General features: G+C 36.3%; 1 protein-coding gene and 1 long non-coding RNA gene across 2 annotated transcripts in view; one reads left to right on the top strand and one right to left on the bottom strand.

Annotated features, from left to right (window-relative positions):
• LOC129561711 (uncharacterized) overlaps window positions 1–16,426 on the bottom strand; it is a 66,225-nt gene that overhangs the window by 10,511 nt on the left and 39,288 nt on the right. The gene's annotated exons all lie outside the window — the stretch shown is intronic.
• Window positions 1–16,426, top strand: part of LOC129562195 (uncharacterized) — a 126,422-nt gene that overhangs the window by 102,988 nt on the left and 7,008 nt on the right. The window contains exon 8 of the long non-coding RNA XR_016037411.1: window positions 8,150–8,256. This is a non-coding gene — a long non-coding RNA (uncharacterized LOC129562195). The remainder of the gene's footprint in view (window positions 1–8,149; window positions 8,257–16,426) is intronic.

Here is a 16,426-nt window from a genome sequence, read left to right as displayed (position 1 = left end):
AATAGAGGAAATTGGCACCATAATGGAATTAAGCTCCTATCATACTTTTAATTAAGAAACAATCATATCCAGAGTTTTTTTTCCTTTACTTTTCTACAAGGCAATTACCTGAACTAGAAAACCCAATTATAATTTCAGTGGGCCACTGTTGGAATAACATGAGAACAAGAGGCAGTGATCCTTTGAAACGGGCAGACGTTGGCTGTCGTTATCAGAGAAATGTGGATTCATACAGGAAAACAGCAAGTAAAAGAGCTCTACCATTCAAGTGAAAACAATAAAATATGACCTTTTCTGAAACAATATTAATCTTTTCAGTTTATGATGTGTTATGCTTTTTTTAAAAAAAATGACAACCAAAAAATGTCCAAGAAAATGAGGGAAAGTCAGAGGCATCAAACGTTGGTTTGTTATGAACACCAGGACATCAATGAATAGCATAGGAATAACTTAAGAGTATAATTACTTCAGAGCCACTTTAATTGCTTTACTTATACACACACACACACACACACACACACACACATCTCATTTATATACATACATATATATACTAAATTTTCCTTCATCTCTCTACCTATTCATTCACTATCTCAAGTGTGATAACATTTTAGGTTTTTACTTTTGTTATTATTGAGAATAAGATTACAAAGTAAAACAGAGTTCCATTCATATTGGAGTTGTTGATCTCACTGGAAGTGAATTAAAAGAGTGAAGGCAAATAACTAGCCGGGGGAAGATGGAGGAAGAGAAGAGGGGAAGAATGGAGAGGAACAAGCATCTTAAAATGTTCTATTCTTCTACCATGATCATAACGATTAAACCCAGGAAAATCCGCTGTTTTTCTTACTGTTTTGTCTTCACTGGTCCTGGCAATGTCCAGTGAGATCTAACCTCTTGGCAAACAGAAAAATATAAACAGTGTAATAGCTGACTCTTAAATACAGAGCTGCGATTTAACCAAAGCCTGGAAAAAAAGCAAAACAAAACACTATTTATCAGAACCCTTAATACAATCCAACCTTTTAATTGCTAAAACACAAGTAATGGCTGGCCACCAAATTCTGCTACCCAAACCACATGCCTGTCAGTGGTCAAATGGTTGTCAGAGAAACAGAAATCTCAGCTATGTACATGCTATTGGAAATGGCATTAATGCAGCATCAAATTTCAAATGAAAAAAAAACTGGTTTAACTTTCCTGTCTTATCTTAGATATTGATCTTTAGTTGTTTCATGAGTTTTGTCCTTTGTTTCACCTTAACATCAATTAATTAGCTCACCACCAATGAGTTTGAAAACTAGGTCTCAACACCAAGATGGTAACACATCTTCCTGTGTTGAGCTGGTAGAAAAGGTGAATAATGGGGTGACTGTGGTTTTGGCCAAGTAAACTGGGATTTGAGCTGGGCAGAATAAATGTTATTAATTTAGGATAAAGCACAATTGGTAGGTCCAGAAATAAACTGGGAGCAGTAGCAGCAAACAGATCTCTCTGAAAATCTGACACAGGTTGCTAATTTGAATGGGAACTTTAAACAGCGGGGGTACTTAAAGATGCAGAACCAAATCTACAAAGAAAAGTTATAGCTGAAATCAAAGGTGTACTTATACATGACCAAATTTGGAGGGCCTAAGGATCTCACACTGAGTTTTCTAATTGTAGCTAACCCTTTCAGCAGCCACAGCACTGATCTTATAACATAAAGCTCAATGAGCATAAGTCATTCGAAATGGGCTATATTTGAAAAATTATCTTCTCTTCGTACCCAACAAAACGTTCCCCTGTTGATTAGTGTCAATATTAGAGTTCATCTCTTTGTTTTCTTCTATAAATTGGCAGTATGTATACAGAGAAATAAAGTAAACCAAAAGATAATTAAGTTATGGGAAGGTGGGATCTATTCACTCTGCAAGATAAAATGTTGTAAAGATAAGATTTTTGACTGAAGCCACTTATCATTCACCATCACCTAAAAAAAATTTAAACAGTCTATTGAGATAGCTTAAGTTCCATGTATTCTGGCCAAAAAGCCCTGAAAAACAAAACAAAAAACCCCCAAATAAAGCAAACAAAAATCGTTACCAACTAATAAGGGAACAAAATCTGGCTTTATTACAAAAAGGTAAAAAAAAGCTAGGAAGTCCCTTAAAAACATGATCTTTCTGAAATCTAACAATATACCATTAAGTCATTAAATCCTGGAATTCCATAATAAAATCCTGACTGATTTTTCTTCAAACTCATATTTATTTATTTATTTATTTTTTGAATTTCACGTAATTTTATTTTATTTTATTTTTTTTGTGACTTTCTCAAAATTTATTTATTTATTTATTTATTTTTTTATAATTTTTTTTTCTTTACAGTTAAAAGTATTTTTATTAAAAAAGCACAAATGCAAAGAAATGAACAGAGGAAAATTTATGCGTCGAACCTGGACTGGTCACTTATGATAATATACATGCTACAATTCCATTCTCCCCAATCATTCCACCTTCACCCTCTCCCACAGAGTCCCAAAGACTGTTCTAAATGCCTATGTCTCTTTTGCAGTCTCTTATACAGGGTTCAGGTTACCATTTTTCTAAATTCCATATATATGCGTTAATATACAGTATTGATGTTCTTCTTTCTGGCTTACTTCACTCTGTATAATTGGCTCCAATTTCATCCACCTCATTAAAACTGATTCAAATGCATTCTTTTTGATGGCTGAGAAATACTCCATTGTGTATATGTACCAAAGCTTTCTTATCCATTCATCTGCAGATGGACATCTAGGTTGCTTCCATGTCCTGGCTATTATAAACAGTGCTGCAATGAACATTGGAGTACATGTGTCTCTTTCAATTCTGGTTTCCTCGGTGTGTATGCCCAGGAGTGCGATCGCTGGATCATATGGCAGTTCTATTTCCAGTTTTCTGAGGAATCTCCACACTGTTCTCCATAGTGGCTGTACTAGTTTGCATTCCCACCAACAGTGTAAGAGGGTTCCCTTCTCTCCACACCCTCTCCAGCACTTATTGCATGTAGACTTTTGGATAGCAGCCATTCTGACTGGTGTGAAATGGTATCTCATTGTGGTTTTGATTTGCATTTCTCTGATGATGAGGGATGTTGAGCATTTTTTCATGTGTTTGTTAGCCATCTTTATGTCTTCTTTGGAGAAATGTCTGTTTAGTTCTTTGGCCCATTTTTTGATTGGGTCACTTAGTTTTCTGGAATTAAGATGCAGGAGCTGCTTGTATAATTTGGAGATTAATCCTTTATCAGTTGCTTCATTTGCTATTATTTTCTCCCATTCTGAAGGCTGTCTTCTCACCTTGCTTAGAGTTTCCTTTGCTGTGCAGAAGCTTTTGATTTTAATTAGGTCCCATTTGTTTATTTTTGCTTTTATTTCCAATATTCTGGGAGGTGGGTCTTGGAGGATCCTGCTGTGATTTATGTCGGAGAGTGTTTTGCCTACGTTCTCCTCTGGGAGTTTTATAGTTTCTGATCTTACATTTAGATCTTTAATCCATTTTGAGTTTATTTTGGTGTATGGTGTTAGGAAGTGTTCTAGTTTCATTCTTTTACAAGTGGCTGACCAGTTTTCCCAGCACCACTTGTTAAAGAGACTGTCTTTTCTCCATTTTATATTCTTGCCTCCTTTGTCGAAGATAAGGTGTCCATAGGAGCGTGGGTTTATCTCTGGGCTTTCTATTTTGTTCCATTGATCTATATTTCTGTCTTTATGCCAGTACCATACTGTCTTGATGACTGTGGCTTTGTAATAGAGCCTGAAGTCTGGCAGGTTAATTCCCCCAGTTCCATTCTTCTTCCTCAAAATTGCTTTAGCTATTCGAGGTTTTTTGTATTTCCATACAAATTGTGAGATTATTTGTTCTAGTTCTGTGAAAAATATTGTTGGTAGCTTGATAGGGATTGCATTGAATGTATAAATTACTTTGGGTAGTATACTCATTTTTACAATATTTATTCTTCCAATCCACGAACACGGTATATTTCTCCATCTATTAGTGTCCTCTTTGATTACTTTCACTAGTGTTTTATAGTTTTCTATGTACAAGTCTTTTGTTTCCTTAGGTAGATATATTCCTAAGTATTTAATTTTTTCGTTGCAACAGTGAATGGAATAGTTTCCTTAATTTCTCTTTCTATTTTCTCATTATTAGTGTATAGGAATGCAAGGGATTTCTGTGTGTTGATTTTATATCCTGCAACTTTACTGTAATCATTGATTAGCTCTAGTAGTTTTCTGGTAGAGTCTTTAGGGTTTTCTGTGTAGAGGATCATGTCATCAGCGAACAGTGAAAGCTTTACTTCTTCTTTTCCAATTTGTATTCCTTTTATGTCTTTTTCTGCTCTGATTGCTGTGGCCAAAACTTCCAGAACTATGTTGAATAGTAGTGGTGAGAGTGGGCACCCTTGTCTTGTTCCTGACTTTAGGGGAAATGCTTTCAGTTTTTCACCATTGAGGATAATGTTTGCTGTGGGTTTGTCATATATAGCTTTTATTATGTTGAGGTATGTCCCTTCAATTCCCACTTTCTGGAGGGTTTTTATCAAAAATGGATGTTGAATTTTGTCGAAGGCTTTCTCTGCATCTATTGAGATAATCATATGATTTTTATTTTTCAGTTTGTTAATGTGGTGTATTACGTTGATTGATTTGCGGATATTGAAGAATCCTTGCATTCCTGGGATAAAGCCCACTTGGTCATGATGTATGATCTTCTTAATGTGTTATTGGATTCTGATTGCTAGAATTTTGTTAAGGATTTTTGCATCTATGTTCATCAGTGATATTGGCCTATAGTTTTCTTTTTTTGTGGGGTCTTTACCAGGTTTTGGGATTAGGGTGATGGTGGCCTCATAGAATGAGTTTGGAAGTTTCCCTTCCTCAGCTATTTTCTGGAAGAGTTTGAGTAGAATAGGTGTTAGCTCTTCTCTAAATTTTTGGTAGAATTCAGCTGTGAAGCCGTCTGGACCTGGGCTTTTGTTTGCTGGGAGATTTTTGATTACAGTTTCAATTTCTGTGCTTGTGATGGGTTTGTTCAGATTTTCTATTTCTTCCTGGTTCAGTTTTGGAAAGTTGTACTTTTCTAGGAATTTGTCCATTTCTTCCAGGTTATTCATTTTATTGCCATATAATTGCTGATAGTATTCTCTAATAATCCTTTGTATTTCTGTGTTGTCAGTTGTGATCTCTCCATTTTCATTTCTAATTTTATTGATTTGGTTCTTTTCCCTTTGTTTCTTGATGAGTCTGGCTAGTGGTTTGTCAATTTTATTCACCTTCTCAAAGAACCAGCATTTGGCTTTGTTGATTTTTGCTATGGTCTCTTTTGTTTCTTTTGCATTTATCTCTGCCCTAATTTTTATGATCTCTTTCCTTCTACTGACCCTGGGGTTCTTCATTTCTTCCTTTTCTAGTTGCTTTAGATGTAGAGTTAGGTTATTTAGTTGACTTTTTTCTTGTTTCTTGAGGTGTGCCTGTATTGCTATGAACTTCCCCCTTAGCACTGCTTTTACAGTGTCCCAGAGGTTTTGGGTTGTTGTGTTTTCATTTTCATTCATTTCTATGCATATTTTGATTTCTCTTTTGATTTCTTCTATGATTTGTTCATTATTCAGCAGCGTGTTGTTCAGTCTCCATATGTTGGCACTTTTAATAGTTATTCTCCTGTAATTGAGATCTAATCTTACTGCATTGTGGTCAGAAAAGATGTTTGGAATGATTTCAATTTTTTTGAATTTACCTAGGCTAGATTTATGTCCCAAGATGTGATCTATCCTGGAAAAGGTTCCGTGTGCGCTTGAGAAAAAGGTGAAATTCATTGTTTTGGGGTGAAATGTCCTATAGATATCTATTAGGTCTAACTGTTCTATTATATCATTTAAAGATTGTGTTTCCTTGTTAATTTTCTGTTTAGTTGATCTATCCATAGATGTAAGTGGGGTGTTAAAATCTCCCACTATTATTGTGTTATTGTTAATTTCCCCTTTCATACTTGTTAGTAATTGTCTTACATATTGCGGTGCTCCTATGTTAGGTGCATAAATATTTATAATTGTTATATCTTCTTCTTGGATTGATCCTTTGATCATTATGTAGTTTCCTTCTTTGTCTCGTTTCACAGCCTTTGTTTTAAAGTCTATTTTATCTGATATGAGTATTGCTACTCCTGCTTTCTTTTGGTCTCTATTTGCATGGACTATCTTTTTCCAGCCCTTCACTTTCAGTCTGTATGCATCCCTCGTTTTGAGGTGGGTCTCTTGCAGACAACATATATGGGGGTCTTGTTTTTGTATCCATTCAGCCAGCCTTTGTCTTTTGGTTGGGGCATTCAACCCATTTACGTTTAAGGTAATTATTGAAAAGTACGATCCCGTAGCCATTTTCTTTATTGCTTTGGGTTCAAGTTTATACACTCTTTCTGTGATTCCTGTCTATAGAAGATCCTTTAGCATTTGTTGCAGAGCTGGTTTGGTGATGCTGAATTCCCTCAGCTTTTGCTTGTCTGTAAAGCTTTTGATTTCTCCTTCATATTTGAATGAGATCCTTGCTGGGTATAGTAATCTGGGCTGTAGGTTATTTTCTTTTATCACTTTAAGTATATCTTGCCACTCCCTTCTGGCCTGAAGAGTTTCTGTTGAAAGATCAGCTGTTATCCTTATGGGAATCCCCTTGAGTGTTATTTGCTGCTTTTCCCTTGCTGCTTTTAATATTTGTTCTTTGTGTTTGATCTTTGTTAATTTGATTAATATGTGTCTTGGAGTATTTCGCCTTGGGTTTATCCTGTTGGGCAAACTCATATTTAATACATGGCAAGAAAGTAGGGTCAGCAGGTAAAGAATCTGCCTTCAATGCAGGAGACACAGGAGACACGGGTTCAATTCCTGGGTCAGGAAGATCCCCTGGAGGAGGGCATGGCAACCTACTACAGTATTCTTGCCTGGAAAATTCCATGGACAGAGGAGCCTTGTGGGTTGTAGTCCAAAGGGTCGTAAAGAGTTCAGACACGACCCTAAGCACAGCATGTATACATATATACATGTACAAGAAAGTATTTTTACGTTTCAAATGGCTATTGGGACAGTTCATTTAATACCTCTTTTTGGTCAAATACAAAAAGAGTGTTCTTCATATAGGTGAGAAGAGTCAAAAAATATGTTGATGGAATTACTAGTCAAGGTAAGAATGTAGAGACAGCTTCATTCATACAGAAATGGTTCAGCAGTTGTTTCCCTATAAACTTCTAGAACCTATCATCTGTTAAAGGGAATGGTGGCCAGAAAGTCCTAACTGATTAGTTCTTGCCCATAGGAAATTCTCTGGTTTTTCATTTATTACCATTTGTTTTATTTTTATGTCATTATCAATTAAGGAATAAAAGATATTATTTTTTTAACCTAATAGATCAGCTTAAACCAAGTCATGCTTTCCATGATATTTATTATCCTGAACACATCCAATTTTCATTGCCCAAAAAATAGTACAACAGGGTTTGGAAAATATGTGCTGATTTGCCTGGGTGCTAAAGGCATCACCAATAATTTTGATTAATTTGTCTTGACACCGAATGCATTAACCATACAGTATTCTTCCAGCTTAAGGGCTAATTAGAATTCAAGTCAGCATGATACCTACTTTTGAGGATAACAGCAAGAACACTTGTTGTAATAAGAACCTCCAGGCAGTCAGTTTTGGTAATGATTGATTTGTAAAACTATTGAGGGAGAGGGGAAGAATGAGAAAGTGAAATCTGTCCCCAAAACACTTACTTCCCTGAAGGATCACATTTGAGTACAAATTAAACATTTTGGTGGCTATGATGAAAATGAAATACAATAGCAAGTTTATTTAAAACTCAGAAAACATAACTTTCTTTTTTTTTTTTTGAAAACAAAACTTTCTGATTTTTTTTTTCTTAATGGGATTGCATCATGAAAGCATACTTATATTTATTCGAGGTTTCATTATGGCTGTGAAAAACTCTCTGATTTCTGGTTGTATGAGTTTCCAAATTGAATTTTGAAACTACTTAACTGCTCAGACACACTTTGTGCAAGCAGGAAATAATTATAAGTAACAATAACACAATGTTATCCTTTCAATCAGTATTTCTTCCTTTTCCTTTAGGAATTCATTACACATCCCCTGTTACTTCCAAGAACTTTGTTCTTTCATTTTTAAAATGTGATTTGGTATTTCTGAGGAAGGAACCTCATCTCCAGTTGATTTAGAAGGTAAGTTTCCATAGGTTAGTGAGCACTGCTTTTAATCCTAAGAATGACAAAGCAACATTTCTGCCATCTGTAAAAGTTAGTCCTTATATGATTTAGTGTCAAGGATGATTTTATATAATGAGTTAGTTACTGTCTCCCAATCCTCAAGTTCTTGATCTGAATGTCAAATTTTCACTAATGTGGAAGCCAGAACAAAAATATCAAGCTTTGAGGGAAAACACTGTAAAAAATTTCTTTGCCACATAAATGATTTGTTTTTCTGATTTGTTGTAATTTTCACTGTATTATGTCTCCCTACTGCATTCATTTTATTGTATCAGCTATAATTATTTCTGAATTTACTTCCTGAATATGATGAGATAAACTGGTAGTCAGTGTTGAAAGGAGAAAAGCCAGCATTGAAAATCCATATCTATAAAAAATGTCTGGGGTTAGGCAACGCTATGAATGGGGCCTAGAGTATTTCATTATTACATGTCAGGTTTTGCTTTTGCTTTTCCTGTGAACAGCGTTGGGAAGGAGAACTTAGTACCGTGTCTTATGCCCAGAATGCTGTGCTCCTTTAGCCTTTGTTCTTGGAGTGTACTGGGTTAGAGGAAAAGATGAATGGTGTAAGAAAGTAGGTTATCTTACTGCTCTTAAAGGTAACATTCAACCATCACTGCAGAGGAGTTTTCAGTTACATCTATGAGCCTGTAGGGTATAAATGGCCTTAGATCTCTAGTTTGAAATGACTCACAGGAGGAAAGACTCTATATAGAACAGGTGCATAAACAATGTTTCCAATATTCTAGGTTGCTCCAAGAGAAAGAAATAACAATGGCTGAAATTTATATCTCTTTTACTATATGTTTGGCACTGTTTTAGGAGCTGCACAAATATTAATTCACTTAATCCTCACAACAACCCCTTGAGTTATATACAATAATAATTTCCATTTTATAAGGAAACCCAGCACACAGAGATTAGGTAACTTGCCCAGTATCATGCCACAGCTTCACAAACTGGTGAGGGGTAGAACCAGGATCTACACACTGGCAGTCTGGTTTTAAAGTCAAGGCTCTTGATCACTGCCCGTTGTGACTTAATGACTAGGGTAACATAACCATGAAAAGGGTAAATAATGTTTCAAAATGTATGGAAAGGAAAAAAATGTTTAAAAATAGGAACTTTGAAATCTTCACCTTTTAAGTGATATTGGAAAAGCTAGTCACAATAAGCTTTACCCATAAAAAATGTATTTAAAGGCTTATTTATAAAAATAACGTTCTAAGCTCAATTCTTAATCCAGAAGACCAATGTTTGCATGGTACATTGTGCATAATTTAATTTTCCCAGTTGAACATCTTAACAGTATATGAACCATGAATGCATGAAATAGGAATTCCAAATGTCTTCCACATGGTGAGCGCACTTTCCAATATTTGTGCAGGAAGCTTGAGAGTAGTTTGAAATTAAGCAATGCCTGCTCTTAGTGACTTTTATGTATGCCAAAGGTATTAGCACTTTTCTCTGAGTGGGACTCTGAGGTGATAGATAGATGAGTCTGCTGTCTGTCCTTAGGCACTTTGCTCATTTCCTGAGAGCCATGTGCATGGGCATGTGGATGCTCATTAAGTTTCCAACCATTCCCGGAGAGCAACAGGTGGCAATCAAAGCTTCCCTGGTATGTCATGGCTGGTTTCCTCAATGTCTTGGAAATAATGGATGGCATTTGCATGCTTTCTGGAGTACCAGCAGATAAGGAGATAAATAGCAACAGGAAGTACTTCCAAAGGATAAACAAAAACACAGGTTTAGGAAGTTTATGACTAATGCTCTTGCTACCATGCATTCTAAATCTATACATTATGGTTTCATCTTCTAAATATTATCACTCATTCAAACTGTGAAATCAAGGTTAACTGTCCTATGACTAGCTACCTAGTAGAAGCAAGACATATGAAAGGAATGAAGAATATCCCGTTAATGAAGCTATATCATAAATTTATAAACTTTTAACTCTATATTTAAAAATATCCAATGACTACTACCAACTATGATGTGTTTTTAAATTGTCTCCTTTACAAAATTACTCATTTATATTGAGCATGTACTACACTATAAGGCAAGCATATCGCTCACATTCTGAACTAGAGAAGAGAGAGCTATTAATCCAAAAATAGAACTGGTGATTTAAATTTTGTTGAAATCTTATAGCTGACATTTTCCATTGTTTTTCTAAGCTGACAGGTGACTATGGTGAAAAGACTGACAAAAACATTTCTATCATTCACTAGAGATACTTTTCTAGGTAATTATCAAGTGCTGTTGGGTAACTTGCCAGTATTCAATTTAAATCACCATCTTTGCCAATTTGTAAAAGCTCAAAACCTCTGGACTGGTCCACCGACGACTAGGGAAATGCACTGGTATATTTTTCATGGCGGAGGATGGAAATCAAAGGTAATGAGAAAAAAATAGTAGTTTGTTTGTTTTGAAGGGAAAAAACCCAATACCTTCACCCTTATGTACTGTCTCTCAACGAGAAAGTTCACGCTCAGGAGAAAGGACAACCGGATTTCCACGCAGCACTGAGATTCCTGGCATGTGACTGATGTTGATGGCAGAGCCCGGCTGACCTACAAGCAAGTAGTGCGGGAAATCCTGCCCTAGTCTTTCCAAAACACTCCTCCTTTTAAATGCACCCCTCCCCCTCTTATTTAAAATGCTATCAGGTTCTTTTAAATTAGTGCTAATTATAATTTTCTTAAATTTGTTTAAAAAAATCTATGATTTTCCAAATATTAGTAAAAAGTATTTTTTTTTTATGTGTGGGATTCCTGAAGATGTGTAACGTGGGATTACTAATCCCATATTTACAGTATGATATCACATACAATTTATTAAGTTATTTTTGCTAAATATCAAAAGATAAGGAAATTAATTCAACTCTTTAGCAAACTGTTGTCATAGAGTGTACTTTTCAATGGAGAAGACAAAAGATTAAATATATGTTAAAAGGAATTTTGGGCTTGGAGCACGAAATGAAGCAGGGCAAAGGCTAATAGAGTTTTGCCAAGAGAACGCACTGGTCATAGCAAACACCCTCTTCCAATAACACAAGAGAAGACTCTACACATGGACATCACCAGATGGACAACACCAAAATCAGATTGATTATATTCTTTGCAGCCAGAGATGGAGAAGCTCTATACAGCTAGCAAAAACAAGACCAGGAGCTGACTGTGGCTCAGATCATGAACTCCTTATTGCCAAATTCAGACTGAAATTGAAGAAAGTAGGGAAAACCACCAGATCATTCAGATATGACCTAAATCAAATCCCTTATGATTATACAGTGGAAGTAAGATATAGATTTAAGGGACTAGATCTGATAGATAGAGTGCCTGATGAACTCTGGACGGAAGTTTGTGACATTGTACAGGAGACAGGGACCAAGACCATCCCCATGGAAAAGAAATGCAAAAAATCAAAATGGCTGTCTGAGGAGGCCTTACAAATAGCTGTGAAGAGAAGAGAAGCGAAAAGCAAAGGAGAAAAGGAAAGATATAAGCATCTGAATGCAGAGTTCCAAAGAATAACAAGGAGAGATAAGAAAGCCTTCCTCAGAGATCAATGCAAAGAAATAGAGGAAAACAACAGAATAGGAAAAACAAGAGATCTCTTCAAGAAAATTAGAGATATCAATGGAACATTTCATGCAAAGATAGGCTCGATAAAGGACAGAAATGGTATGGACCTAACAGAAGCAGAAGATATTAAGAAGAGGTGGCAAGAATACACAGAAGAACTGTACAAAAAAGATCTTCACAACCAAGATAATCAAGATGGCGTGATCACTCACCTGGAGCCAGACATCCTGGAATGTGAAGTCAAGTGGGCCTTAGAGAGCATCACTACGAACAAAGCTAGTGGAGGTGATGAAATTCCAATTGAGCTATTTCAAATCCTGAAAGATGATGCTGTGAAAGTGCTGCACTCAATATGCCAGCAAATTTGGAAAACTCAGCAGTGGTCACAGGACTGGAAAAGGTCAGTCTTCATTCCAATCCCAAAGAAAGGCAATGCCAAAGAATGCCCAAACTACCACACAATTGCACTCATCTCACACGCTAGTAAAGTCATGCTCAAAATTCTCCAAGCCAGGCTTCAGCAATATGTGAACCGTGAACTTCCAGATGTTCAAGCAGGTTTTAGAAAAGGCAGAGGCACCAGAGATCAAATTGCCAACATTCGCTGGATCATGGAGAAAGCAAGAGAGTGCCAGAAAAACATATATTTCTGCTTCATTGACTATGCCAAAGCTTTTGACTGTGTGGATCACAATAAACTGGAAAATTCTGAAAGAGATGGGAATACCGGACCACCTGACCTGCCTCTTGAGAAACCTGTATGCAGGTCAGGAAGCGACAGTCAGAACTGTACATGGAACAACAGACTGGTTCCAAATAGGAAAAGGAGTGCGTCAAGTTTGTATATTGTCACCCTGTTTATTTAACTTATATGCAGAGTACATCATGAGGAACCCTGGGCTGGAAGAAGCACAAGCTGGAATCAAGATTGCTGGGAGAAATATCAATAACCTCAGATATGCAGATGACACTACCCTTATGGAAGAGAGTGAAGAGGAACTAAAAAGCTTCTTGATGAAAGTGAAAGAGGAGAGTGAAAAGGTTGGCTTGAAGCTCAACATTCAGAAAACAAAGATCATGGCATCTGGTCCCATCACTTCATGGGAAATAGATGGGGAAACGGTGGAAGCAGTGTCAGCCTTTATTTTTTTGGGCTCCAAAATCACTGCAGATGCTGATTGCAGCCATGAAATTAAAAGAAGCTTACTCCTTGGAAGGAAAGTTATGACCAACCTAGATAGCATATTAAAAAGCAGAGACATTACTTTTGCAACCAAGGTCCGTCTAGTCAAGGCTATGGTTTTTCCCGTGGTCATGTATGGATGTGAGAGCTGGACTGTGAAGAAAGCTGATCGCCGAAGAATTGATGCTTTTGAACTGTGGTGCTGGAGAAGACTCTTGAGAGTCCCTTGGACTGCAAGGAGATCCAACCAGTCCATTCTAAAGGAGATCAATCCTGGGTGTTCATTGGAAGGACTGATGCTAAAACTGAAACTCCAATACTTTGGCCACCTCATGCGACGAGTTGACTCACTTGAAAAGACTCTGATGCTGGGAGGGATTGGGGACGGGAGGAGACGGGGATGACAGAAAATGAGATGGATGGATGGCATCACCAACTCGATGGACATGAGTTTGAGTGAACTCTGGGAGCTGGTGATGGACAGGGAGGCCTGGCGTGCTATGATTCATGGCGTCGCAGAGTCAGACAGGACTGAGTGACTGAACTTAACTGAACTGAACTGAAAAGGACCTATCCAAACATCTATGATACTAAACTGGAAATATCAAACAAACATCAAACAAAAACCCAAATTTCTGAGAGCCAACCGGGAATTCCCAGCTTTCATATCTGCTAATTATAACAAAGATCCTCATAAAATACTATATATTATACCATATGATATATGGGAACTCAGTAATTTAATACATTTATTCTAAAATCATATTATGCATGTAAGACATTTCAAATACAATCTTCATAAAGCAGCATATACAACTCTCTTACTGAAACTAGGAACATTAATTTTAGAATCATCTAGAGCAAAGAGTCAGACACAACTAAGCAACTGAACTGAACTGAAAGCACTCTTGAGATTAATTTAAAATCCTATAAGAACGATGTAAACAAAAATCTACTTGCATTCTGTTATATCAAATAGTTCTAGAATTAAAAATAAACTTAAAATAAGAAGCTGATTTTACGGGAGTGACTACAGCCAAGGCAATAGAATTTTTAAGCCTTGTCAGTTGCCACATGAAATATTTTAAACAAAAACCTCATTTCTTAACATCTTTAGATGATTTAAAAACGTGTAAAACAACGTTTTCAAACTAAGCTTTAAGCAGTTATTTAAAAAGGCACATACAAATTTTACGGGAATAGTACGTGGGTCAGTAAAGCTTAGTAACATGATTTGTAGCTTGCAGTGAGAACTATTGACAGGAAGTGGAAGCACAAAACACTTTCGAGGGATTCTTATAACGGGTGAATCACAAAAACAGCTGCCCGGATGTTAGATTTATGGGATGTTAAGACTCCAATTCTGGTCAAAATCTGATAGGATTTTAAGAGTAAAATTTAAAAGTGAAGGGAGACATTCTAGACTTGAAAGAATTCCTATGACTTCAAGTGAAATGATTTTTACATTTATTTAAGGGGCATAGTAGGTTATATAGTGGAATATATATCCAAATAGCCATGACAAACTCAGAAATACCTGTGTTTCATTTTCTTTTTTAATTGAAGTATATTTGATTTAAAATGTTGTGTTAGTTTCAGGTATACAGCAAAGTGATTCAGTTAATATATATATATAATAAGATATTGAGTATAGTTTCCTGTGTTATACAGTAGGATTTGTTGGATATCTGTTTTACATGTAGTAGTGTGCGTCTAATTAATCCCAAACTCCTGATCTATCCCCCTCCTCATTTCCCCCTTTGGTAATGATAAGTTTGTTTTCTGTCCGTAATTCTATTTCTGCTACCTGTGCTTTGTTTTTAATTTAAAAATTTTAATTGGTTGAAATGGCTGGTGAGTATTTAAAAAACAGCAGTATACTTTTAGCTTTCACTTTTTTTTTCATTTTTGTGACTCCCGCAATTACATTTCTATGACGCCAAGACTGTCAGTGTGTATTTACCTTTATCCCCGGAAGTCCAGGAAGCCCAGGAAGCCCTGGTTCACCCTACATAGATAGGAAAATCACACAGCATTATAGAACAGTATTCACTCAGGTACAGTATCTGAGAAAAACATGGAAAATGCTCCCAGTTGAATTCTTTCTGTAGGTATATATATATTATATATATATATAATATATACTGTCTAGTTTCAAGACATTTGGTGAGATTATACAGTTCAGTCAACTCTTGATTCAGGGATGGGTTGACCCTTATGCGGATTTTTCAGGAGTTTCCCTTTCCCTGTCAGTTCCTTGCTCATTGTCATTACTATCAGAATGTGAGAGGGAGAAAAGGAGAAGGAACCCCTATGTTTTATTACTGTCTGGTAAATGATTTTCTGCGGAAGCTGAAGCTATCAGCTGAAATGAGGATTACTTGCATTTGAACAATGCACCCTACTCCAGAGGTCTCTTACCTCAGATAATCAAGAGTTGGCTGTAAGAACAGATGGTCACATCAAAACAATACACATGAAAAGTCTTCCTCACTTAAAAAGTATAACAGTATTTCTTTTCCATTCCTGAATGATGAGAAGATAAATGCATGGTTAAGATTATACTGAACTCCAGCCCATGTAGCTGACAATTGTTGAGTCGGGTAGCCCTGCTTAGCCACTGAGAGCTAATGGTACCATGCAGCTGTTTCTGAATACAGGTTTGAGATTAAGCGGTACATTTTGGGTGAGCACACTGGAGTCAAGCTAAATCTTCTCATTTTCACAGGATTGTCTACATTATTTTACGCACAAAGTATACTGACAGGAAGTTCTATTGCTTAGAAAATCTCCTGAATTCCACTAAAAAAACATTAAAAAATTGCTAGAGAAAATGAAAGCCCATCCCGTGTTGGGCTGAGGTGATCAAATACTGTGGAAATAACATTTGAAGGTAAAAGGCTCACACGGTTTCAGGATTGCAAGCCAGTGCTATGACAACTATACCAAAAGAGACAGAAGCATCAAACTCTTTCTACTCTAAACGCTTGAACAATCCTTATTCCAAGGAAAGTCTACTAACAGCAATCAGACATTTGATCTTTAATATTATTACTTTCAAGCAATGGAGAACTATAATTTGCTCTGGTATGATCACAAAATGACTTCAGATACTGTTTACATGAAGCTGTATGATTAGACATAGAACAATGACTTTCCTAATGGTTTAGGTCAAAGGTGCTTCAGGAATGCAAAAGAAAAGCTATTCTTCTGAAACTACGTGAATAAAAGTTTGCCATGTGAACAAGACTAAGATGAGATTAAGCCAGAGAAGAAAGAATAATTATTAAGAATTTAATATTCCATTCAAAGAATACTTATCCAAGTAGATTAAACTTTACACAGATACAAC

Source organism: Moschus berezovskii, chromosome 5 (genome assembly GCF_049115385.1).
Source record: "Moschus berezovskii isolate FMDL1 chromosome 5, NW_MosBer_1.0, whole genome shotgun sequence".
NCBI classification, from domain to species: Eukaryota; Metazoa; Chordata; class Mammalia; order Artiodactyla; family Moschidae; genus Moschus; species Moschus berezovskii.
Note: the sequence above shows the minus strand (reverse complement) of the source record. Positions and strands in the feature narration are given on the sequence as shown.